This window comes from Panulirus ornatus, chromosome 38 (assembly GCF_036320965.1).
Source record: "Panulirus ornatus isolate Po-2019 chromosome 38, ASM3632096v1, whole genome shotgun sequence".
NCBI lineage: Eukaryota > Metazoa > Arthropoda > Malacostraca > Decapoda > Palinuridae > Panulirus > Panulirus ornatus.
In genome coordinates this window covers 9944887-9972696 of record NC_092261.1, presented here as the reverse complement: position 1 = coordinate 9972696, position 27810 = coordinate 9944887, and the positions used below count along the sequence as shown (strand labels likewise).

The window sequence follows — 27810 nt, the reverse complement described above, 5'->3', positions numbered from 1 at the left end:
GTCACATAAACAAGATATTAAGATAAAATTCGTCACATAAACAAGATATTAAGATAAAATTCGTACCTAAAGAAATTTGCTCTGATAAAGCGATATAGAGAAAACGTATTCTTGAAGTGAGCAGAGTTATTGATTTTACAGTTGTTTATCGATTCCAATGCTACGTAAATACATGCGTAATTGCCACAGTGTATAAGAGAAAATAGAGAAACAATCGATTCCAATGCTACGTAAATACATGCGTAATTGCCACAGTGTATAAGAGAAAATAGAGAAACAGTCGATTCCAATGCTACGTAAATACATGCGTAATTGCCACAGTGTATAAGAGGAAGTAGAGGAACGCAAGAGTGAGTTTGGATGTTAAGATTTTCTATATCCAGACTGGCCCACACCCGCTGCTCATTGGACCAAATATCAGTAAAGGGGGAAAAAAAAAATAGGAGTATGATGAATATTCAGTGTCAGATTTCCTCCCCATTGCACAAAATCAATTCAAGTTCACCTCACTCTGACCTTACTGTGGTCATCTGTCTTCAAATCAACTGTTCAGGGGAAAGAGCTCTGTAGCTGTTCTTTGCTACGTGCACGTCCCCCCCAGTGCTAAAGTAGGAGGAGGAGGAGGAGGAAGAGGAGAAATAGGAGGAGGAGGAAGAGGAGAAATAGGAGGAGGGAGGAGGAGGAGGAGTGGTGAGAGAGAGAGAGAGAGAGAGAGAGAGAGAGAGAGAGAGAGAGAGAGAGAGAGAGAGAGAGAGAGAGAGAGAGAGAGAGTGGAGCATGCTGGAGGAGGGGTACCATCCTTTTAGAGCGGAGGAAATGGCCGCTTGAATAGTACGTGTGTGTTTCCTGATGGAGACCGATGGTGACGCTGGTGAAGGGGACGAGAGAGAACAGTGGTAGTGGCGGCACTTTCAGCAGAAATACCAGCAGCATTAGTTAGTAGTAGTAGTAGTCTTAGTAGTAGTAGTAGTAGTAGTAGTAGTGGTTCTAATCACAACAATGAGAATAGCATCAAAGTCTTAAGAAAGTGTACGTTTAGAATTCTCAGTAAGTTATAAAATAGTGACATCACATGGAAGGCGAACTTCTCCAGCGGATGAAATTGCTCAGATATCATTCGTTATCAGTGGACAGAGAGGGACTCTGGAACAAGAAGTTCCTCTAGACAAAACATGCAAAGATGCTGGGGGCTTCGACATAGTTTATAAAGGGACATAGACTGCGACGGAACCCTCCCCCCATTTTAGATTGTACCAATGAGACACAGTGTCTCATAATACACTGTATAGGAAGCAGTTCTTATTCAAAAAAACTGGTAGTATCTCTCGAGTGAATGCGGCTTATTCATATCGTGTCGACCAAAGATATGACGAAACTGGATACGATGGTGAACTAGAAAGATTGTTAAGTATCTAACTGCTCATATCACGAAAGGAAACTAACTAACTATCCAGACACTAAAAAAGAAAAAAAAGAGCAAGCTTTTAAATGACTATCAAGAGAGATTTAGAGTAGATAATTCATTACCTCTTGCAAGAAAATGACGATGATGATTAAGTAATCTGAAGTGACTCTCTGGAAGAAATGAAGAATACTTTACCTTCGCAAGAGCTAATAGAATAATCATCATTGTCAGAAACGAGATGTTCTCTCTCTAATGAGCAAATATTACTGAGACTTCCTCTTGCTGGCAGGAAATACATTTCTTCCATGCAAATGGCACACGTCGTCCTACCCAGTTCGAAAGGCATAGTCTCCTGCGGGAGATCCAAGATTAACGTAAAAAATGTATATCTTCGTTAGTAAATGTAAGGCTTGGTCCTGTGTTCTTGACGCTACCTCGTTAAAGTCGGAAGTGGCGAATATATATGAAAAGAATTATATATATATATATATATATATATATATATATATATATATATATATATATATATATATATATATATATATATGTATATATATATATATATATATATATATATATATATATATATATATATATATATATATATATATATATATATATATAATCGTGAAGAAAACAACGAGCATATATTACTCACTTGCCCTGCACTTTCTGCACATGGACGCACATACAACAACACACTGTGACTGATACTTCCGACCGATGGACACGGCGTACTCCCTGGGTGCTGCAGGAGCCTCATAGAGACTCACTGGGCAGGAAAGTGGTAAAGTAAGACAAGATATAACATTAATGGAAGGGATGAAATAGATTTCTATTTAGATGTGTGGAGCATTTTTCGTTTTGATAAAATAAACATGGATATAGATGCACAGATAAGAAATTTAATGGTAGTGTTTGGGGCGAAAGCATTGAAGATCCAAGAGCCTCATAAATCTTAACTAAAGGGATCCGTTTTCCTTTCAAGTGGAAGCTTAGTGGGCTTGAAAGAAAATGGAATGAGCAAGCTCATTATAATAATCTGCTAGAAAATGCGGTAGCACAACGATTCGACTTGGATGTTTTGCTGACGAAGGAAATGAAACCGGCATTTGCCATTCAGCAGACAGCGAAATGTATAGCTATGTTGGGTTTTTTGAAAGCAGTGTATGTGCCTCCAAGAAAAGAGTGCCATGATTGACTGTGCTCGCCGAAAGAATCACACTTCGTGTGACTGATTTGTGATTACGATCACTCTGGATGGATGGGAAAAAAACAAAGTGCATCCAACCAGTCAGTGGATTATCACAGACTTCGTCAAAAGCCAGTGGCAAACTGGCTCCCGAGACTTTGATCGAAGAGGAGTGGCACGGAGGAGGATCTTTCAAGTCCTCGTTTGAATCATTTCTTCCAATATGGGAAGGCAGGGAACTGAGAGAGATATATAAAAAACAGGGGGGGGGGAGTAATAAGGACACGCCTGCCTCTCTTGGAGCAGCACGTCTTGCAAACAAAACTTGACTTAAAAGCGAAGTAGGAGGAGGAAGAAGAAGAAAATAAAAGAAAAAAAGAAGCAAACTGCCCCACCCGTGTTCCAGCCTAGACTAGGGAGAAACACACACACACACACACACACACACACACACACACACACACACAACACATCGACCTGCACTGCGTCCAGAAAGGAACTGGAAACTGGGAAAGAAGAACAACGAGGAACTGATCATTTTGTTCCACCTCGCTCCCCTCCCGAGGAGATCGACTCGTAACGGAAACCAGCAGCCGGCCGGCCAATTTGGTGACGTAAGTGGTGGCCTAACATCCATTATGGGAACTGCGAGTGATGTGGCGCGTATTCCCGACAACACGAGGGGGGGAGGAGGAGGGAGGAGGATAACGGATCCGAGGTTAACTCAGCGTCCCCGAGTGTCAAAGGAGAAGGTGATCTGGAAGAGGCTATAGAAGGCAAGACTTAGTATGCGTTCATGACGTGTGTGTGTGTGTGTGTGTGTGTGTGTGTGTGTGTTTTTATATATATATATATATATATATATATATATATATATATATATATATATATATATATATATATATATATATATATATATGCATGTATATTGACTGGTGTTACCGGACTCCGCCTACTTGAGGTTGTACCCCAAGTGAGAAGCGGCCTATGACAAGGCTGTATCATCGTCATATAACGAGAGAGAGAGAGAGAGAGAGAGAGAGAGAGAGAGAGAGAGAGAGAGAGAGAGAGAGAGAGAGAGAGAGAGAGAGAGATTCGAAGCGTCTCGCTTTTGAGGAGTCTGTCCTGTCCCTGTTGCTGAGGGCAGCGCAGGCCTTGAAGCTTATATGAACCCCTGGAGAAGTGGTTCTGTGGCTTTATAAAGATGATAAGTGATGATATATATATATATATATATATATATATATATATATATATATATATATATATATATATATATATATATATATATATATATATATATTATATATCGTCTGATAAGGAATAGATGAAACAGAGGCCATGGGGTACACCAGTAATGGAAATTCAAAGACAGATAAAGTCAAATTAAAACAGTATCGGAATTTCTGACTAATTGACACCCGATTTAAATTTACATTTACGAACGTAGTTGCTCGGTAAGCGACCATCAGCGTAAAAGACTAAATACTATCGCTGTTGGGGAGGGAAGGGGGAATAGAACTCTACCTTACCCGCGCTGGAAGTATGAGTTTCTTCAATTATCCAATTACTTAATGGAACCTCAGTGCCGGGAGAATGTGTGCCACTTACGAACGACTCTCGGCCGTGTTTTGTTATTTACAGCAGGTCACTGAGGGTTCCCAGCTGGTCGAAAGGATTCCCAGCAGGTCGGAAAGGATTCCCAGCAGGTCGGAAAGGATTCCCAGCAGGTCGGAAAGGATTCCCAGCAGGTCGAAAGGATTCCCAGCAGGTCGGAAGGATTCCCAGCAGGTCGGAAGGATTCCCAGCAGGTCGGAAGGATTCCCAGCAGGTCGAAAGGATTCCCAGCAGGTCGAAAGGATTCCCAGCAGGTCGAAAGGATTCCCAGCAGGTCGAAAGGATTCCCAGCAGGTCGGAAGGATTCCCAGCAGGTCGGAAGGATTCCCAGCAGGTCGAAAGGATTCCCAGCAGGTCGAAAGGATTCCCAGCAGGTCGGAAGGATTCCCAGCAGGTCGGAAAGGATTCCCAGCAGGTCGGAATGGATTCCCAGCTGGTCGAAAGGATTCCCAGCTGGTCGGAAGGGGAGAGGAAGGAAAAAAAAAGAAGAAAGAAATTCGGTAAAACAATATATATATAAATCTTAATTCACCCAGTGAACCTGATTTGGGAGAGCAAGGAACATTTATACACTGAAGCTTTTGAAATGATGCTCTCTCTCTCTCTCTCTCTCTCTCTCTCTCTCTCTCTCTCTCTCTCTCTCTCTCTCTCTCTCTCTTCTTTTTTTATTCCTCCAGCCTGAATCTAATATCTTAAATTGCCGTGTTGCCGTAAAAAAAAAAAGTATATAAAAAAGGATTCATTTTTCTTTTTTTTTTTGGAGGAGGAGGGGGGGGTTTCATTGGAGCTTCGCGAGTTCATTGGGGGGGTTGAAAAGTTCTAATCTTTCGACTGGAAAGAAAAGGGAAGTAATGTTCCATTTTTATATACCTCTTCAGTAAGAGAGAGAGCTTATGCAAAATGGAGGGTAAAGGCATCATTCTTTTTTTTCTCTTTTACCTTTAAAGCAAAAGAAGAGGATGGGGGGATCTGAAAGCAGCTCTCACTGTATACGGTAAAGCAGACCAGAGGAGTTACGGTGTGTGAAGAGAAGAGCCACGTGACCGGAGATTGTATAGTGAAATTGCGAAGTAGCCGGACACTGTATATATGTCCTTTCGTGAAATATATTCAGTCGGTTCTGAGTACAGAGGCGCACAGGGTAATTTATTAGGCTCGCTGATTTTTACAAGCAAAAACTCTTTAACGTGTTCCTTATTAATATATATATATATATATATATATATATATATATATATATATATATATATATATAATTTTTTTCCTTCTTTTAACCGAAGATCGGAAGTGATATCAACAGAACACGTTATTTCGAGATGTTTTTCGCTATATTTTAGGGAACTGAGTCATGTCATCACATAATGAACCATGTCTTCGTATTAAGAAAAAAAAATAATTATATGCGTTGATATTAGACCTCGACCTCAAATTACGGTGGAAGTTTCGACCTCAAATATCGCTGGAAACCTCGACCTCAAATATCGCTGGAAATCGCGACCTCAAATATCGCTGGAAATCGCGACCTCAAATATCGCTGGAAATCGCGACCTCAAATATCGCTGGAAATCTCGACCTCAAATATCGCTGGTAATCTCGACCTCAAATATCGCTGGAAATCGCGACCTCAAATATCGCTGGAAATCTAGGAATCAACAAAGTTAAAAACAAGAGCCACACGGGTAACCGATATTCAAACCGATATTCATTTATTGTTCGACCTTTAAACCCCACATTTGATAAAGCATTTATACTGTTTCCTGTTATTATTTTCTCTTCGATATTTTTAGCACCAGATATACTTCAGTTGCAACCCCTTTCGAGGTAGATTTGATATATTATTTTAAGGAATGAAATAGTGTCTGACTATCATGATTGATGTGTCTGATTATCATGATTAATGTCTGATTATCATGATTGGTATGTCTGATTATCATGATTAATGTGTCTGATTATCATGATTAATGTGTCTGATTATCATGATTAACATGACTGATTATCATGATAAACATGTCTGATTATCACGGTAAACATCTCTGATTATCATGAATAATGTCTGATTATCATGATTAACATGACTGATTATCATGATAAACATGTCTGATTATCACGGTAAACATATCTGATTATCATGTTTAACATGTCTGATTATCACGGTAAACATATCTGATTATCATGTTTAACATGTCTGATTATCACGGTAAACATATCTGATTATCATGTTTAACATGTCTGATTATCACGGTAAACATCTCTGATTATCATGAATAATGTCTGATTATCATGATTAACATGACTGATTATCATGATAAACATGTCTGATTATCACGGTAAACATATCTGATTATCATGTTTAACATGTCTGATTATCACGGTAAACATATCTGATTATCATGTTTAACATGTCTGATTATCATGATAAACATGTCTGATTATCATGATAAACATGTCTGATTATCATGAATAATGTCTGATTGTCATGATCAACATATCTGATTATCATGATTAATGATGATGATGATGATGCTTATGTCTATTAATCATCATCATCAGAAGAGCGATTATTGTACTAAGACCCGAGGTATTATAGAACTCGCACGATCTTCTTTCTAAAAGGCTCGTCTGCAGCTTCGTGGCTGGGCTTCACAACACTGGAGCACCGGGTGACGAAGACACACCCCTCCACCGAAGGGTGTATAGCTCTTCGTTCGCGAGCCCTTCTGCAGGACAGGCAAGAGTCCGGTAACGCCATGCGTCGCGTACGAACCAGGAACCCTCAGGAAGACTAAAGGCCAACTACGGATAATATCAACTACGTCGAGTTTGCAACGAACCACGAGCCCCTGCCCTCCCTCACGAACGCCCAGCAAGCGGCGCGCGAGAGCAACATCGGAGCGAAATAGGGCGAAGGAGTGTAGAAAACGCACCTTTTTAAAGAAGTTTCTCTTTTGTCCTCCCCCTATAATGCGTTTAGACGACATTACAACCATTAAGTTCAATTTACTTCATAATGTGAACTTATTACCCTATTAAATCTAATTACTTTCCCAATGGTGTCTCGGCAGCGACGCCGGCCCGTTTGCTCTCTGGGACGAGATCTTGGTCTATCGGGCGGGATCTCTCGTATTCTTTGGGACAGACGCTGGTTGGTTGGGATAATGTAGAGTGGTTGGGTTAGAGAGGGTTAGGGATTGGCGAGTGTAGGTGATGCCTCGGAGGTGCGATTAAGGATTCCGTTTAGTGAGTTAGGCATTTAGGAAGGGTGTCGTGTATGAGCGAAGACATTTTTTCTTTTAAAGGTTGTGGGATAACTTCCATGTCTTCAAGGGCCTTAAGTATTCTTGAACGATATTAGACAAAGAGGGGAATATCTGGAAGGATATTCGATGATTAGGACGATGCCAGATATTCTGGAGGGCCGGACGTGTTTGGAATGATTTTATATGTTTAAATATGGACATGAAAATGTCCGAGAGGGATGTTGGACAATCGAAAAGGAATACTTGATAGTCATAGGAACACGCTGGGATGACTTGGAAGGTATATATATATATATATATATATATATATATATATATATATATATATATATATATATATATATTGTAAGGTTTAGATGGGTTAAAATATGTTAGACATTTCGAATTTACAGGCATTCTTACATCAAATGGCGTGGTACTGTTACGTAACGCTGTTCGAAATACCTTTATACATCATTCCAATCTGACTGGTTGGTTTCGTACATGCTCCACGGCGCGTTTGATTTTCTTAATCGCCCACGACCTACACTGCAGCGGCGGCAGAAGTCGTCGAGAGCATAAGTATGTACGTGAATCACACACACACACTGTACACCAGACAGTGATGTATATATGTATATATCCACCCGTGACCACCTCTGTCTGCGAGGGGGGCCTTGGTAGGGCACAAGCGAGCGTCTATATGTATATCTTCACCCGTGACCACCTCTGTCTGCGAGGGGGGCTTGGTAGGGCACAAGCGAGCGTCTCCTCTTCTTACCCTGCGTGAGATCGTGGATCGTAACAGCAGCCTTCAGTATGTACCTGCCACCGGAATGACACTCATCACCCAGGCTGTTGTAGAGCGTTAATTGAATGTGGCTTTTTTTTTTTAAACCGTCGTCGTGATTAACAAGTCTGTAAGGTTGTGCAACACACGCGTGCTCGTGGGATGGTAATAACACGAGGGAGGCGGGAGGGAGAGGGAGGAAGATGAGGAGAGGGAGGAGGAGGAGCAGGAGGAGCCAACACTGGAGAGAGAGAGAGAGAGAGAGAGAGAGAGAGAGAGAGAGAGAGAGAGAGAGAGAGAGAGAGAGAAGAGAGAGAGAGAGAGACGATTTCCTTCCGGCTGTATGTAAATGCGATTCTGTGATTCTTCTACACCCCCATTCTCTCTCTCTCTCTCTCTCTCTCTCTCTCTCTCTCTCTCTCTCTCTCTCTCTCTCTCTCTCTCTCTCTCTCTGCCTCGGGAGAGCAATGCGAGTTTCCATTAAACTTCTATGAACTGATGGGAATTGTTTAGCAGGTTGTGGTCAGGTTTAACTGCTTGGGAATCACAGGAGAACACGGGCGACAGTTGCCAGTCTCTCTCTCTCTCTCTCTCTCTCTCTCTCTCTCTCTCTCTCTCTCTCTCTCTCTCTCTCTCTCTCTCTCTCTCTCTCTCTTATAAAAAAAAATGGAGTCCTCAGTTGACATGATCAGGATTCAGGTATGCTTTTAGAAGTTCAAGTCCTTGATTCAGTTTCTACTTACAATATTTTTCCTTCCAGAGACGACTCAGAAATGTGATAAGACTCGTTAATTTGATTTATTACCAGGGTTATTGCCTTCGTATTTCGATTAATCACCAGGATATAACCGTCGTATTTCGATTAATCACCATGATATAACCGTCGTATTTCGATTAATCACCATGATATAACCGTCGTATTTCGACTAATCACCAGGATATAACCTTCGTATTTCGACTAATCACCAGGATATAACCTGGGTATTTACGACCATACTTTCAAGACGAGAGGTGACCGGTAAAGGTCAGGAGGTCAGGTACTCTGGGCCCGGCCTGGGGTAAACACTACCCCCGTCTGAGAGAAATAAGTTGGAACTTAGATTGTAAGTTCCCGTGTGTGTGTGTGTGTGTGTGTGTGTGTGTGTGTGTGTGTGTGTGTGTGAGTGTGTGTGTGCTTGTGTGTGTGTGTGTGTGTGTGTGTGAGTGTGTGTGTGCTTGTGTGTGTGTGTGTGTGTGTGTGTGTGTGTGTGTGTGTGTGTGTGTGTGAGTGTGTGTGTGTTTGTGTGTATGTGTGTGTGTGTGTGAGTGTGTGTGTGCTTGTGTGTGTGTGTGTGTTTCCTTCTTTGCACTTTCCTCCTCGTGTATACATACGTATTTGGTACACGTTACGTAATCATATTTGGCAGATATTAAGTTCTGTTTACACGGGCGACGCTTAATAATGCTTGCTTTTTTATATACATAAAAGCAAAAGCTTGGAAAATTTGGGTTCTCCACTGGTTAGGGATGAGACAGAGAGAGAGAGAGAGAGAGAGAGAGAGAGAGAGAGAGAGAGAGAGAGAGAGAGAGAGAGAGAGAGACTAACTCTAGTAATGTAGTGATTTCATTCCTTGGCGAAGTATGCGGCTCAGGCGCGTGTGTAGGAGGATTGGTGAACAGAATGGCTCGTCTGTTCCGTCATGCAACACAGAGGCGACCAGACAGCAGTTATTTCGAACAGAGGCTAACTGCTTGAGTACGGCGGTACTGCCCATGGGTGGGTGGGAGAGCAGGGCGGTACGACCCATGGGTGGGGAGAGCAGGGCGGTGTGGCCCATGGGTGTGGGGAGAGCAGGGCGGTGCGACCCATGGGTGGGGAGAGCAGGGCGGTACGACCCATGGGTGGGGAGAGCAGGGCGGTGTGGCCCATGGGTGGGGAGAGCAGGGCGGTACGACCCATGGGTGGGGAGAGCAGGGCGGTGCGACCCATGGGTGTGGGGAGAGCAGGGCGGTGCGACCCATGGGTGGGTGGGGAGAGCAGGGCGGTGCGACCCATGGGTGTGGGGAGAGCAGGGCGATGCGGCCCATGAGTGTGAGGGGAGAGACATGCCGTCGTACCCATAGGGTCGTACAGTCGTGTTGGAGGTGCTGACATGATCTTGATGGTCTGTTAACTCTCGATCATGACTTTCTGATAAAGGGAAATGTGGTGTTAAGTCCTCATCTTGCAGGGATCAGAAGAGGAAACCCAGAGGCTGGCTTTTTTTTTCCCCCCCTCCTCTTCGACCGACTCAAGGTAATCGTTTCCTTCCTCAGTAGAGAGATGTATGTACATCTGTACTTAGCATTTTGTTAACTAACTCGGTTTAAGCAGACGGAAAGGTAATAAGGAAATCGAAGAGCCACGTAAGAAATGAGATAGTGTGGTGCTTTATTAATATCATTATTATTATTATTATTATTATTATTATTATTATTATTATTATCATTATTATTATTATTATTATTATTATGACTTTGGCATTTGTTTGCGCTTGGTCTTGGCATATTTAGAGAGATATTACGCGAATCATTGAATAAGACGTAGAAAAGGTATTTGGTCTCTCTATATGTATGTGAACTAATTCATATTACACATCCGATGCATTTTCAGACCATCACCAGGGAAATCACCACAACGTACGCATCTGTCCTGCCTCAGTTGACGTCCAGACTGAACGTTTCCTTTAGATACAAATACTTGCAAGTTTCAGATACCACATTTCGTTGTGTCCCTCTCCCTCTCCTGACGACGATTTGAAATGCCTTATGAGCCAACGGTGTGAAACGGCGGGTGATGGGGGTTTTCCCCCTCCAGTGTGTTCCTCTTATCAATATTGTTTCCAGATAAGGTAGGCTGAAGGGCGCGAGCGTCGTTCCATGGGGGGCGCGCGCGTGTAGAAGTCTGGACTCCACAACTATTAGCAGCCTAACATGAAATTAGCAGCCCGGAAATATCAAGAAGGGGGGAAAAAATATTCTTTTCCCATGAGCGTCAGAGCACTAAAGGCTAATCGAGGTCAATGCGCATCACGTGCGCAGTAGAGCGCAGTGTGCGCCTCGCCTCGCCGCGCCGCGCGCTCGCTCGCGCTCCACTCCTGTCCTTCTCCTCCTCCTCCTCCTCTCCTCCTCCTCTCCTCTCAACCCTCCGCATCTGAATGGGAAATCATTACTGCACCAACGCATCTCCGGCGATGGTTTTCCAATAGCGATTAGGCGATGAGAATAATTGTTTGAAGAATGTCGGAAATGCTCTGAATCTTTTTTTTTCCACCCCTCTTAAAAAAAAAAAAGTGGGAGCATTTCGACTCGCATTTGTCTTAATAAGAATATGAAAGACTTTTGAGATTTTCTGACGTTACGGAGCAGAGAACTGGGTTCATCCATGGCGGGAGGTTGTACACGACAAGTACATCTGTCTGTTTGTCTGTTTGTATCGGACGTACGTCATTCGAGCGACGGGAGGTGGTCGCTCCCTTGTAGGGCTTCGGGACCTCAACCCGGGGTTATTTAGATCAGTTTGGATTCATACAGAGTTCGCACGTTTTACGAATCTTTTTAAGTTTAAAAGAATAGAAAATCCGATCCGTAACGTACTGCACTTTGTGGTCGGAATTCGTAATAGATCATAGAGTCCCGTCGTCACGCGCATATAGGAAGGTTTGATACGGTGGTGGTGGCGTTTGTTTACACGGTGGATCTCTGCTGTGGTCAGATCCGTCATAACTGATAAACACCCAATCGCATACTTAAGACAGTAATGATGTAGAAGAGTAGGGTTAGAAGAAGACTTGAAGGCCTAAGTAAGAGGAAGTATTTCTTGCCTGTTTTAGCGTACGCAAGATGATGATGATGATGACGATGACGATGATGATGATGATGATGATCATGATCATGATCATGATGAAATTGTAAACACAGAAGTCTATGGGGAAGTACCAGAGATGATTATTATTTTTTTTTTTTTGATGTATCTAAAGTTTAAGTATTAAGAGAAGTTTATTCAAGGACCTCTTGGTTCGCCGTCTTAGTTCACGGGAGCAGAGTAAAAACATTCATAAATATCCTTAAAGCTGAAAAAAAATTTAAAAACAAAAAAAAGAGCTAGATAAAACACACACACACACACACACACACACACACACACACCCACACACGATCGCTTCAGAAAGCTTGTTGTTACATCATGTAAAAGGGACGAAAAATTTACCTTACGTTAGTCCAAACTGAACCTACCGATACCCTCAGATGATCGGCAGGAACATTTCGTGTATTCTTAGATGACTAGAAATGATTAGAATCCCTAACTACGTGAGATATGAGGTTCAGAATACGAGATGACGCATGTGGATAATAGCTTATATCACGTGGGATGGTGGGTCTGATGTAAGAGTTTGCCAAGGGTTTGAAAGGATGGTAAGTGGAGACTGACCACTGGGTCCGTTCGAGGCGGGTTGTTGTAGTCGTGGAGGCGAGACACATAGATGTATATAAGTTCGTGTGGTGAGAGCGGGAAAGCGAACGAATGATGGCTAAATACGTGTCGGCTTTTTGCCGAACTCAGGAGGCGCAAGTGATTATAGTCAGTCGTGGATGAGAGACTTGAAGTATTCGCCAGTTCAGACCTCAGACTTGTCTGTATAGACTTGTCTGGTTTGTGTTGCCTCCAGCTGCTCCTAATGGTAAGTCATACCATATGTTGGTAAATCCTGTTGTAGGAACGTCGCTTCGCCTCGTCCGAAGTAAAACGCGTGCCCAAAGAGTTGATGGCCTTTATTACGTATGACGACAGAGGGAAACGAGAAATCTGTAGCCTTTTGATAACAATATAGATCGGATGTTGTTAAAGCCCTTAAATCACCTCCTCCTCCTCCTTCTTCTTCTTCTTCTTCTTCTTCTTCTTCTTCTTCTTCTTCTTCTTCTTCTTCAACCTTCCATTCTCTTCGGCTGAACGGGTTGAAGTCATCATCTGGTCTCCCGTCATAGGCTTTTATTTTTCAGTCCCGGGATCCTTGTTATTTCTCCCTTCGCGGTGCTCGCTCATTTGTCTGTTTTTCAAGCAGGATAATCGACTGAAGCACGATACAGTATTCTAGGTGGGGACGGATGTACCAGTGAATTGCAGAGGTAGGATTAATATCTCAGGCTTGAATTCGAGTACAGGTGCCTATGATGCCAAGAATTTGGTCGGCTTTGCTACCTACCGCTCCTAAGCTCAGCTTATTATGCTTGGCGTTAGGTCATCTGAAAGTATCGCTCTTAAGTTGTTTTGTTTTTTTTCTTTATTTTTGGATCTTTGTAGGATTAAGTTACTGTAGCTTTGTTTTTTTTTTTTTTACTGTCGATGTTTGTCCACTTTACCGATAATAGGTTTTTCGTTTGTGATATGTAACTATGCTCCGTCCATCAGCTCACAGCTGTAAAGGTTGTCGTCCGCGAATGGTGATGTATTACAACGCATCTCATTATTATGGTCATTGTCTCATTATCTCCTTTATCTTTTGTCCTATCAGGGCATTATACATGCACGTCGCCAGTCCGCTGATACATCGTGTTTGGTCATGCGTATGTCGGACCCTGGTTTCCCTTCGTGAACAGCCGGGTAAACCAGTGAACACGCCTTATTCATCCCCCCCGTCTTGACAACTCGCATGCAGTTCAACCCATTCCCGCCGGTGGCTTTCCCACGTTACATCTTTCGCAAGGCTTTCACTACCTCCTCTCTTTTCTCCATCCCATTCACCATTCTCATTCGGTGTCCCCCCCAACCCAGACACAAAAAGACACACCGCATCCACTCTACTGTCATGCGACGTACTCAGAAGTGCTTGAAAATGCTCAACCCCCATCCCCTTTTTCACATCATTTTCGTCCGCAGCCACTTCCCCCGTCCGCCTTCCTTACTGACATGCCCATTTTGCCCCGTTGTTTTTTCCTCGTATGGTTCCCTGCCGTCCATACTATCCTATCTGTTATTCCTAGGATTCCCTTTTTTTCCTTTAAAGGGTCCCTGATATCACCCAGGACTTCTTTCCAGGGGCTCCTTACTGCTCTCCAAGGTTGCTCCGCTTCCAGTAGGGGGGGAAATGAAGCACTCGTTTGGAATGAGATGTTTCTTGACGAGACGGTACTCTCAGTGATACAGCCTCGCCAAAGGTGGCTTTTCTCTCGCGGTATGACCGCGTAGCATGCCTGAGTGCCTTGATCATGAATATATAAACAGTGCCCAGTAGCTATATATATATATATATATATATATATATATATATATATATATATATATATATATATATATACAGCTCCAACAGGAAATCCATTTATATCTCTATTTTATCCCCAAGTCATTAAGTGCTGGAAAGGTTGACAGCCTGCATTTGCTTACAAAGTGTCATTAACGTTGTTAAAAGATTAATTAACGGTTGGGAGTTTCACCTTTAAACTCCCTCTCCCTGTGTGATGTTGCTCCATCCGGGGGTTAGGGGAGGTGTTGTATCTCGTGGAGACCTTATGTATACGACCTTGTTGTGTGCAAGTTCGTCATCTCTTGCTTTCCTCGTTTTTTTTTTTTTTTCTGTAATATCGCCGTTGATTATTTGCCCTTGTCGTCCCCTGTCGGTGTGTCGTGTTCGTATTGCGGAATTATTATTTTTTTTTGTAAGTGTAGTGGCTCTGACCCCGTCTGTACACAGGGTCTGGGTGTAAATTTTTTTTGGGGGGGTATGAACGATAGACTCGCTGTGGAAGTCGTTGTATGACTGACTTCGTGGTAGATAGAGGATACATGGATGGATGGATAGATAGATAGATAGATAGATAGACAGATGGGTAGATAGGTAGATAGATAGATAAATAGATCGATAGATGGGTAGATGGATAGATAGGTAGAGAGATAGATGATAGATAGATAAATACATTGATTGATATGGGATTTGGAGATAAAGATATAGAAATCAGGGGTTCCTCCAGTCTGGCCTTCGAATAAGGCGATTACACTAGTGTGAACATAGGATTTCAGGACGCCTCCCATCTTCACGCAAGATTTTGCTAATACCCCGAGTGTCGTCACAAGGTAAACAAGTCACTTGTTTACCAAATGGCGTCCTAGCTACGTCTCTTCGTTGTATGTCAAGCTGACTTGTATTTCTTTCTTGTATCTCCCCTGATGATGCGACTAAGACACGAAAGTGCACTTGGGAACTTAACGTGTTTCATTTTCCCCGTGGACTCAAAGGGATGTGCTTGATCACGCGCAAAAGTTGTGATCCCTTCCTATATATATATATATATATATATGTGTGTGTGTGTGTATATCACATAATGCCCTCCAATAGCAAGGACTCGAACCCGGGTCCTTTGCGTGACAAATTTTTCGAAAGGGTTGATCAGTTTCTATTAGGAATGCGACGACCCCAGCGAGAGTTCCATAAGAGCGGCGTGTCTTCACCCCAGAGCGTTTGTGCGTCTTCAAAGAGAGATGAAGTGCCTCTTACACGGAAGACGAGCAATTGATTACGAACCAGGTAAACCTCGACCATCACTTGGCTTGTAAATGAAGTACTATACTGACAGCTGATGGCCGGGAAGACTCATTTTGCCTTGATGGTCTCTTTGAAGACTGGAAGACAGACAGTCAAGAGGAAAGAAAGAAAGAGAGAGAGCAAAGCGAGCAATCATCATCAGAGGAGGAGGAGGTCAAGTGGAGAGGAAGGAGTTATAAAGAAAGTTAGCTTTCATACCAGAAGACTTCTCAGGAAGATAGGAGGTGAGAAGAACCGGAAGGAATTTCAGGTCGAAAAGCTGCACTGAAATGTGAAAGAGACAGATGAGGGGATGCGGGAGTAGAGGAGGTGTGGATGTAGTTGGATGAGGAGGTATGTAGTCGGGATGAGAGTAAGGAAGGCCGCGGGAGACGTAGGAAGGACATTGAGAAGTCAGGAAGGGGAGGAGTGGAGGTTGGGGACCACCATAAGGTGAGATGGGCAGAGGCAGAGGTGAGGGAAAGGAGAATCAGGAATAAGAAGGAGGAGGAAGAGAAAATGTAGGAAAAAAAAGGGGGGGGAGGGGCTAGTTGGAAGAGCGTGTGCTGAGATGGCGAGTGAGTTACAGAAGAGCGAAGGTTTAGAAGGCCCGGGAGAGTGAACGGTGAAGTAAGATGTGACGAAATGAGACATCAAGTGGAGAATGAGAAAAACGGGAGGGAACTGCGGCGGGTGTTGGAGGAAGCGAGCACGAGAGGCGGGACAGCACGCGATGTTGTCAAGAGGCATTGCTGGCCAAACCTAAAGTTCACAGATGATAAATAAATACTTCAAAAAAATCTCTTGATATGATCAGACGTGAGGAAGTGGAGGGATATGACGCCAAGGCTTCCCAACGAGGGATGACACATGACTGTTCAGGTATGTGAGGAAATAAACACATCTGTGCAAAGTACTTTTTTTTTCGTGAATGAAAAGAACAATTCTAAGAAAGTGATCTGTGTAGAAAGAAAAAAAAAAACATCTAGCCATAGGAGAGAGTGGGAATCAGGAGGAGGCGGATGGTATAACAACAGTGGGTCTTGGATAATCTTGTTAGTTTTAGAGTCAGGGCAACAGGAAGGGTTCCTGCTTTGTGAGGATTATAACGAGTATACTGAGACAAAGAAGGTTTTTCGCTCCTCCGGAGGGAGTGTGTAAGTTTCACTTCCACACGCACGAAATGTGAAGATTACGTACGCAGGGAGAAAATAGGAAGATCCAACTCGTTAACACTGTAGCTCGATAAAGGTATATGTATAGATGTAATGGGATTATACAGAGATCAGAAAGCAAAACGGGAGGAACGTGACTGGAAGATGAGGGTGACAGAGAGGTTAGAGGTTATGGTGTTCTTTTGGATACAAGTTTGAATCCTCCTTGGAGAGAGAGAGAGAGAGAGAGAGAGAGAGAGAGAGAGAGAGAGAGAGAGAGATTAAAACCTTCGTCACTATTTTTTTGTCATGGTGCCAATCTTATTGAAGGACTTGAAGGTACAGTTCATCGTGTACTAGGAATACGCAACGAGTCTGACCGGTTTTGGTTGTTAGGTGTTTGTGAAGAAAAGCAGAGGAGGAAAGAAGAAAAAAAAAAAAAGATACGGGATCGAGGTACAACTGGGAACTTTAATAACATAGTCCTTATTGTAATGAATAATTGCGTAGGTGTTCTTACTAAAGCGGAGGTAACGATTCATGGAAAGGTTTGTATCGACATGTGCCTACCGAAGAATGTTCAGTACCTCGCATACTTGGCCCTTCAAATGAGTAAATTCATTTACGTTCAGGATTTTGGTAAGGATGGTGGTTAAGACAGGACAGAGATGTGGCCTGTTCAATCGAGTTGTTGTGGTTGGTTGGAGAATGAAATACGTGAATGGTGGTACCAAAGGGATTTAGCAAAAAAAAAAAAAATACCCATTTTTCCATTTAGTGGGGAAATGTCTAATTGATACCCTCAAAAGGGAAAGTTCTAGGCGGCGCAAGGAAATAGACGGAATTAGAACAAAGTTCAAGACAAGTCCTTTTAAGTAAAAGGTTGAAACTCGAAGTCACTGAAAGGCAGAGTAAGACAGGACCTTTGCTGCTGTATGCAGACGACCCTTTACTAATTGGGATGAACGACAGACGTACAGGATATTGAACGGGAATCTGGGCTCTGTAAGTGTACAAAGAGAAAAGTTGGAAAAAAAAACACACGTCAGTTGTTAGGGGGAGAAAAATATAAAGCTTTGATGTTTGATGAAGGGTTAACATGTTCAACTCAGTCTGAGCGCTCTCAGAGGAGTTTGTATAGTGTATATTGTGAAGATAAGAGGATCACACGCCATCCAGGAGAGCGATGGGGGACAAAAGACTACCAGGTGTCTTCATAGATAGCTGGGTGGAGTAGCGGTGTCACTTTGCAGATTCATGGAAGGTAGGAGTCAGTCCTCTTTCTTCGTTTGAAGTGAAGCAGTGGCTATCACCCTTTGGCTCTAGGGGGGGAACGGTATGTGAAATAACTGAAGGATTTGATAAATGATAGTGGTGTCCACACACACACACACACACACACACACACACACACACACACACACACGCATGCTCGATTACATTCTTCCCTAGGAGTCCGTTTCTTCTTTATATGAGTCCTTTGCAGCGACCAGGAAGTCGGCCACGTCCACCGGTCGCTACTGTATAAGTCTCCTGATGTTGTGTGTGTGTGTGTGTGCGCGTCTTTGTGCGGAGACTTCGGGGAAATGGAGAAGCAAGCGTTCGTTGTCTTCATTGTGGTAGTTGCCACGTGGGTATAAAGGGTCTTGGGGTATGTTGAAACGGTGTTTGTTGTGTGTAGTAGGGATGGGTGACGTCCGCAGCGTGAGCTGGGAAGGCGCGACTCGTTTTTGTCTGGGAAGTGTTGCCTCTGATGTGTGTATTTCATATTTCTGATCTTCACGCTTGTTTCCCGTCCTTGCGTTAACGAGATATAGCGCCCGCCAGGCACAGACGAAGAAATGTCCTCCCTCGCTCACATCACATTCTCTACCTCTTATCTGTGTAATACACGGAGACCACAGCTCCTACCGCCCCTCGCACATACTCACAAACCACGTACCACGAAGAACCACAGCTCGTCCCCTACTCACAACCACGTACCACAGACCTCTCTTCGTGGTTTACTACCCACCGGGCGCCTCATATGCGATAACACAGGAAGCAGAGGAGTTAAAAGAAAGTTTTACGAATCAGACGCCAGGAAAAATTATATAAGACGAAAGAAAGCAAGATAGACTCGTAGAACTATATCTGGAAAATATAGAACTGGTCCATTATATATGTAATCGCGTTATAAATTAGACTTGCTATATGGAGGAAGTTTTAAACACTTATCTCCCCCGTTTCTCTCTTTTTTTTTTTTTTTTGAGTCTTAATCTCATCTCATCCTCGGGGTCTGACGGGGGTTTTGCTCTCCGTACACGAGTATTAATCATAATATTCATAAGCTGAAGTTGCCCAGGGAAGAAGATATGACGCCCAAACTCGAGCGATGAGACGCGATGCCGTATTTCGCGCGCGTAAGTTGGAAGGAAATTCTACGTTAACCATTGGGATTTTTCAGCAACGCTTGAGAAAGTTTAAAGTTTTTTTTTTTATCAGAAATTAAGATAAATGATTATGATCGTGGAAGAAATTCCGAATTGGTTCTTTTTTTTTTTTTTGTAATACTGTTGTTTTCAAAGCTTATAGAATAATAGAATAGAATGTCAAGAGAATTGGGAGCTGTGCTAAATCAAATACAGAGCTTTTCATCTTTATTTTCTCAGCGCAGAAGAATTTTCTTAAGCAAACGGAAAAGAAAAAAATAATGATAACTTTTGTTGTTTCCATACCATTCCTGAATATCTATTTTATTTTTTTTTTCCCCCAGTAACTACTTTTCCAAGACCAGAAGAACTAGTCATACTCTATAACCAAGTTACGTATGATGCTAGTGAAGTAGGAAAAAAAAAAAAACATAAGGAAAGAAGAAAGGAAGGTTTTGTAGCCTCTATCTCGAACACTTTGTGGGATTCGATACCCCACTGGAAAGCGAGCGCCCCAATGCCATTCATTGCACAGTATCACTCGAAGGCTTACACAGGACTGAAGGGATTCCTGTAGATTTACAGTGTGGCGGAAAGTAGAGAGTTCATCCTCTTTTCCATAAGCTTAAGTTAAGAGGACTCTCATAGATCGCTACATGAGTTCATTTTCCTCCCAGTTGTATTTGTTGTTGAACTTCACGTTCTCCGGTGAACACTGTTACGTTTTGGCAGGCATTTTCTTCCATCGTCCTTGCAATATGTATATATGACATATAAACCTAAGTTCTGATAATGCCATTACATTGAATATTTTCTAAAATATTGCCATATAAACCTAAGTTCTGATAATGCCATTATATTGAATATTTTCGAAAATGTTGCCATATAAACCTAAGTTCTGATAATGCCATTATATTGAATATTTTCTAAAATGTTGCCATATAAAGCAAAGTTCTGATAATGCCATTACATTGAATATTTTTTAAAATGTTGTCATATAAAGCAAAGTTCTGATAATGCCATTATATTGAATATTTTCTAGAATGTTGTCATGCCAAATTAGTCCAGTGGGAATTCTTTGCATTTTCGCCCTCGGTGTTTTAGCATCTCCGTCGCAGCTAACGAAGGTAATCCAATAGAAATTATATAACCGGAAAAAATTGCACGTGATTCATTTTTTGTCTTTGCTTACCTCGAATAGTTTTCTTTCTTTATTTGTTTTACCGTGTAGCGACAGCAGCGTGTGCTTGGAATATTCATGGACGTCGAAGAAGAATTCATTCTGGGGAAATATTATCATCCTCCTACTCCTTTAACAACTCTTTATCTTTATATTCGTAAATACAGAATTTGAAAATAGACGCAGCTCCAGAATTACGTTGGCCAACACACACACACACACACACACACACACACACACACACACACACACACACACACACACACACACAGATCCTTAAATAGGATTTAGAAAATTTCTTTATCTCTCTCTCTTAATGGCCAGAGAACTAGGCAGATCTGGTGATCAATCTAGGTTCATGGAACAGAAATAACTTCACCGGCCCCTCACTGACACGGGCCCCTCAGAGAAGACCCTTGATAGACACCGGCCCCTCACAGGAGACCCACTCACAGACACCAGCTCCTCACAGAAGACCCACTCACAGACACCAGCTCCTCACAGAAGACCCACTCACAGACACCGGCCTCTCACAGAAGACCCCCACAAACACCAGCTCCTCACAGAAGACCCATTCACAGACACCGGCCTTTCACAGAAGACCCCTCACAGACACCGGCCACTCACAGAAGACCCGACTCACAGACACCGGCCTCTCACAGAAGACCCCCCCCCCCCTTCACAGACACCGGCCACCTCGCAGAAGACCGCTAGTTTTACCAGTAATGACGCGTGAGCCCGTCCACAGCCGAGGGAAGAATTCAAGAAATGTGAGACGCCATCTCTCAGAAAAGTTCCCCCTGTGTTTTACTCTCAAGAGTTAAGAGGAGTTAGTCTTGCCGTCTTTTATCCAACATCTGTCTTACACGAAACGATTTCCCGACAGTTGCCTGAGTGGCTTCTTAATTTACTTAGTCTTTATATATATATATAAATATATATATATATATATATATATATATATATATATATATATATATATATATATATATATATATATATATATATATATATATATATATATCCGCCATTTGCTGCGTTAAGGAGGTACCACCGGGAACAGACGAAGAAATGTCTTCATTTCCCCTCAATGCCACTGCCGTCCTGCATCCATGTATAAATACATCGAAACCAGAGCCTCCGTATCCTCAACCAGGCCCCCTGCCGACCTTTCTATGGTTTCCTCCGACCGCCTCAGTATGGCGTGGTTCGGCCTATTGACTGCACGTGTGTGTGTGTGTGTGTGTGTGTGTGTGTGGAGAGGGATAGGGAGGAGCGTTGCAACGCAAGCCACTATACCTGGATGATGTTCTGACCCCAGTACCCCCCTTTTTCTTACTATCACCCTCTATCAAGTAATTTATTTTGAATTACTTATAGGTAATTTGTTGCTCCTTTCTCCCCCATTGCCTTCCCAGTCGCTTGGCTCGATCCAGTGTCGTAATTCCATGATTATTAACTGGTTCATATATGTTTTTGATTTCATTTCTTCCTTCGCCTTGACCCACATTGGATGTATTGGCCTCACTTGACTCTCTTAACATTTCATTAGTTTGCAAGATATTCCTTCACTGTTGTATTCTCCATCGATATCTCTTCGTCTGCTTCGGATCTCTTTCCAGCCTTCGTATAACACTCAGTAGAAGATAGATAGACATATACTAATCAGGTTTCACGGGTTTACCCTGGAGTACTCACCCACTCCCCCCCTTTTGTTTTCCCGCTCTTCCTCCCCCTGACAGAGCTCCTCGGTGCTTCTCCGCTGCCTGAGAGATGACGAAGGTTCATCTCATGGTGAATTACGACGCCTCGTAGTTCTCTTTAATTGCCATTTGCACGTCTTCATTCCTCCATACCATTTCCTCTCCTTGTCCTCCTCCTCCTCCTCCTCCTCAGCCCATACATCATTTCATAGTCTCCCGGAATGTTGCCAGCGCGTTGTACCCACGTCTCGCTCGCCCATCTGAATACACGATTTCGAAAATCGTTCCGCCCCTTCGAGTCATCTGGATATAGACTGCGGCAGTGCTTCCCAGCCTCTCATTTCCGTGCGCAACTTTCGCTTTGCTCCTCCTTTATGCCAGATCTGCAGCAGGGAAGTTATATAGGTTCCCTGAACCATTTCGTGATCTGGCAGAGGCATCCCATTCAAAACCAACCCCCCCCCCCCACACACACAGCAAATAGTTCCATTTCGTAATGGTGATTTACGCTTGTAATTAGCGCTATGCTGTGAGCAGGTATAAAGTGACTCATGCCAGAGATAAAAGATAGGTAATGACGATGCAAATATTATATATTCAGTCCATAAACATCATATACATTCTTGTGTGTATATGTATATATACATCTACAACGCTGCACCTCCTGTTAGTTTTGCCAATCTTCTCTTTGTAGTGTCTGTTATTCCAGTCATTCCACCCACAGTTATTGAGTTACAGTGTGCATTTAGGTACACCAGAGGCTTCTGGTCAGGTTTCATATCCTCCTTGGATGTCTGTGGGCTTCCATTCTCCAGTCGACTTCCTAGGATTAATATCGTACGCCCTCGCCTCAACTAATGAAAGCCTTGAAATCATTATTATTGTTATTATTATTATTATTATTATTATTATTATTATTATTATTATTATTATTATTCCAAACGCACGGATGCAAGTGTGACGTCTGCCGGTTATGCCAACACGTACCTGTGCACACCATCAACACGTACTTGTGCACACCATCAATTAGTGGTGTCCCTTCTTGCCACACACCACACTGATGATGTTCACTTGAATAACAGAGTGAGTGTCACCTTGGGTAACAGAGAGTCTTGATCGGGTCGCAAAAAGACTTCGTAAGAATATGTGGTCAGTATACGATAAGGGGGGATCTTCGTACATATAAGAATTACATTACATATTGGCACTTTATATACGCCATAGGTCGATGATCAGATTACGTTTGCTCCCTGTATTTCCAGTCTCTCAGTTACAGAGTGTTTTCCCCCTCCTCACTCACCTCTTTCTGGTCGCAGGAGAGAGAGAGAGAGAGAGAGAGAGAGAGAGAGAGAGAGAGAGAGAGAGAGAGAGAGAGAGATGTGAGGGGCACATGGTGGCCGCGTACGGAACACCGCTGGTTTACATTGTCTCAAATCGTCGCCTCCTTCGTGTTCTCTGGCCCTTATGAGATCATCTCGCCACATTTATATATCTCACTTCCCTTCTATTCCTACTTTGACCCACTTTATGTTTTTTTTTTTCCCTCTCCCCCTCATTGAAGTGGTACAAACAAACTTTAATAAATACTCATTTCTGTCTCCCTCCCACATTTTCCCTCTTACCCTCCGAGAAATAAAGGAAGGGCTTCGAACTTATTATTGTTGTTGTTGTTGTTGTTGTTGTTGTTATGCTCTGACCTATTTATATCCTCCCGTAGAGCTGGCACACACACACACACACACACACACACACACACACACACACACACACACACACACACACACACACACACACGGGGCAAATCCGTCGCCAGAGATAAAGATCAAATTGATTTATCAAGGAGACAGACTGTCTCCTGCTGGCTCACGTGTGGATGAGGCAGAGAGGAAGAGGAAAAAATTGGCCACTCGATAGCAACAGAGAGAGAGAGAGAGAGAGAGAGAGAGAGAGAGAGAGAGTAAAAAATGGGAAAGTTGACACGATGACTTATTTCTGGTAATATGATATATATATATATATATATATATATATATATATATATATATATATATATATATATATATATATATATATATATACACACACACAGACTTGTAAAAGTCTCCTCGTGGCCATGACTGATATACATACGAACTGCCGCCGTGTCCGCCTCTGCCTCTATTTCCATGCAACATCGCCTCGTTACCGTGGGATAGCGACGCCCCTCGCATTACACAAGTTTGAGCATCTTGTTATTAGTTGGCCCAAGTTTGTGTGTGTGTGTGTGTGTGTCGGGTGTTTTACGTCTTTCTGGATTATTGTTATTATTGGGCTTAATATCTTGCTATATATATATATATATATATATATATATATATATATATATATATATATATATATATATATATATATGCATCCCCTATCCCTGGGGATAGGGGAGAAAGAATACTTCCCACGTATTCCCTGCGTGTCGTTGAAGGCGACTAAAAGGAGAGGGAGCGGGGGGCTGGAAATCCTCCCCTCTCGTTTTTTTTTAATTTTCCAAAAGAAGGAACAGAGAAGGGGGCCAGGTGAGGATATTCCCTCAAAGGCCCAGTCCTCTGTTCTAAACGCTACCTCGCTAATGCGGGAAATGGCGAATAGTTTGAAAGAAAAAAGAAACATATATGCATACGTACTTACATACATACATGCTCGTTACCGTAAGTCCGCCTGCTTGTGGTTACGTGGCGAGTGAAAAGTCACATTCGACAAGGTTGTGTCGACGATCTACGAATCTCTTGGAAATCCTTCCTCAGAGGAGTCCATCCTTTCCCTGCTGCTGATTCCAGCGCAGCTTCGAAATTGGAGGTCGGACGGCCCCCACCATGGAGAAAGAGTCGCAGCGCCCCCCCCCCCCCCCCCCCACGTGGAGAAAGAGTCCCAGGGTTGATATGACTCGAATGATACGAATGATAGTAATGATTATATAATTAGAGCAGACTGAATTATGATGGTCATTATGCGGTATGACTTTAGAACGTAGTGTACGAACACAGCATCCGTTATAATGACTGCCTCGGTTGAAGGTGTCGTAACTTTTGATCACTTTCATTATCATCATCATCATCAACTTTATCATAATTTGTCCCCATCTTCTGTTTTTGTTTTTATCATTTTTCCTCTTCCCATCTTCTATCATTGTTTTTCCCTCTTCCCATCTTCTGTCATTGTTGTCTTTTTCCGTTTCGTTTGTGTTACTCCAGATGCATTTAGTCGCATATTCTTTTATTTTTAGCTTGCCTTTCAGTTGATATTGAATGGTAGTTCTCTCTCTCTCTCTCTCTCTCTCTCTCTCTCTCTCTCTCTCTCTCTCTCTCTCTCTCTCTCTCTCTCTCTCTCTCTCTCTCTCTCTCTCTCTCTATTACCACTACTACTGCCGTGGCAGCCAGACTCATCCCTCACAGATGGTATACTGCTGCTGCTGCTGTGGTGGTGGTGATGATGAGAGAGAGAGAGAGAGAGAGAGAGAGAGAGAGAGAGAGAGAGAGAGAGAGAGAGAGAGAGAGAGAGAGTTGTAATCTGATACACGAACCCGTCAGATCAACGCTTCGTCAATACTTGTTTCATTCGTAGGGCACAACAGGCATGCAGACCCCCCGTGTGTGGTGGGGTATGATTGACCTCTGACCCCTGGTTCTAATCCAGGCTCATGCCAAAGGTCACGGTCATCGTCGTGCCTGATTGCCCTTAAGGGTCGTGCTGCCGTGCCCCAAGAGCCGTAGCGTCGTCCTTAAGGGATCATAAGAGTAATGAACCATCTCCATTGGTAACATTAGAGGAGGGTGGGGGGGGGGGGGGTTTAGCTCGTCCCATTTTCTTTATTTGCCCTTGGTGGCCACCACTGTGATCTGTGGTGATTCCTCGTCCCATTTTCTTTATTTGCCCTCGGTGGCTACCACTGTGATCTGTGGTGATTCCTCGTCCCATTTTCTTTATTTGCCCTTGGTGGCCACCACTGTGATCTGTGGTGATTCCTCGTCCCATTTTCTTTATTTGCCCTTGGTGGCTACCACTGTGATCTGTGGTGATTCCTCGTCCCATTTTCTTTATTTGCCCTTGGTGGCTACCACTGTGATCTGTGGTGATTCCTCGTCCCATTTTCTTTATTTGCCCTTGGTGGCCACCACTGTGATCTGTGGTGATTCCTCGTCCCATTTTCTTCAGTTGCCCTTGGTGGCCACCGCTGTGATCTGCGGTGATTCCCCCTCATCTGTAATTGCCCTGATACCATCTGGGATGTACACGTCATACGCTATTGCCATTGATCCACCTCCTCTTCCCTAGGATGGTGATGACCTGTGATATGCATGTCTGTACTGTTCTTAATCAGCATCTATTGTCTGTTCCTTTCCAGCCACCACAGCAAGGTATTAAAACTCTTAACTTTGGGATATTTCAGAATCTGCTGTCGCCTACATCGACCCAGAATTAGAAGGTATATCCAAAACAAAACAAAAAAAGCACGCCATAATATCATGCAACGAATTGAGAATTATATATATATATATCCATATATATACATATACATACCTATATGTCTGTCATGAACGTTTTCCTTTTTTTTTTTTTTGTCTCCTGCAACTATAATATTTTCTGTTCTGATTCCTCCTTGTCTCTGACGCTGGCTTGCTGACGATGTGTCTGCTGTATGGGCGAACGTGTTGTGTCATGACCACAGCTGCCTTGAAGCTTGAGGTAGAGAGAGCCTCTCTCTCTCTTTCTCTCTTTTTTTTTTTGGTGTTCGATGGAGGATCACAGTACTCGACTTGCCTTGGTGCTTGTGATTTCTCTCGTGCACACCCAAGTCATTTGTGAAAGGATTTTGTACGTAGATATAAAGAAATGAGTATTGATAAGATAAACAAAAGAGACTATATATATATATATATATATATATATATATATATATAGGGTATGAGGCTCTCTTCTGAAGATTCAAACAGCTTGGTCATCCATTAAGATAATCCCTTTGCCTGATCAATTGCTCATGAATTGCAAATGAAACGAAGTCCCATTGGAATCATAAGGCACTGATCCAGAGTAAGTTGGCTCCCGCACCCACGGTGCCACAAGGTGCCAACTTGAACAAGTCTCTGGTATTAAGAACATTATAATTCTAAAGTTGGGACACTGCCTGCTTAAAACTAATCAAGAAGAAAAAAAATAACAACCAACACACACTTACACACACACACACACACACACACACACACACACACACACACACACACACACACACACACACAAATCCACGCTAAATGTTTTGATGGTTCTGGTGGAAAGGAAGAGCCTGAGGATATGGACAGTCAATAAGCCATTCACGTAAATATTGAATGGAATGGATGATTGGTATGTATTTTTTTTTTCTCTTCTTTCTTTTCTTACCATGGGAAACAAAGAGGGATTTTGGTAATCTCTCCACCCTTTAGTCACTGAGTGTGTGTAATCTGTAGATAAAACTGGGAATAAATACATGGGGGTCTTCTTAACTCTTCTTCTCCTCCTCCTCCTCCTCATTCCTTTGTTTCCTCGCTTCCCTTCTTGGCTCTTTTCAACCCTCAAGAGC

At 42.9% G+C, this 27810-nt stretch overlaps 1 long non-coding RNA gene across 1 annotated transcript in view; it reads left to right on the top strand.

The window, feature by feature from the left end:
• The window catches only part of LOC139760972 (uncharacterized), a 281220-nt gene extending 254468 nt beyond the window's left edge, over nt 1–26752 (top strand). The window contains exon 3 of the long non-coding RNA XR_011715443.1: nt 26644–26752. This is a non-coding gene — a long non-coding RNA (uncharacterized lncRNA). The remainder of the gene's footprint in view (nt 1–26643) is intronic.
• Nucleotides 26753–27810: the final 1058 nt, after the last annotated feature.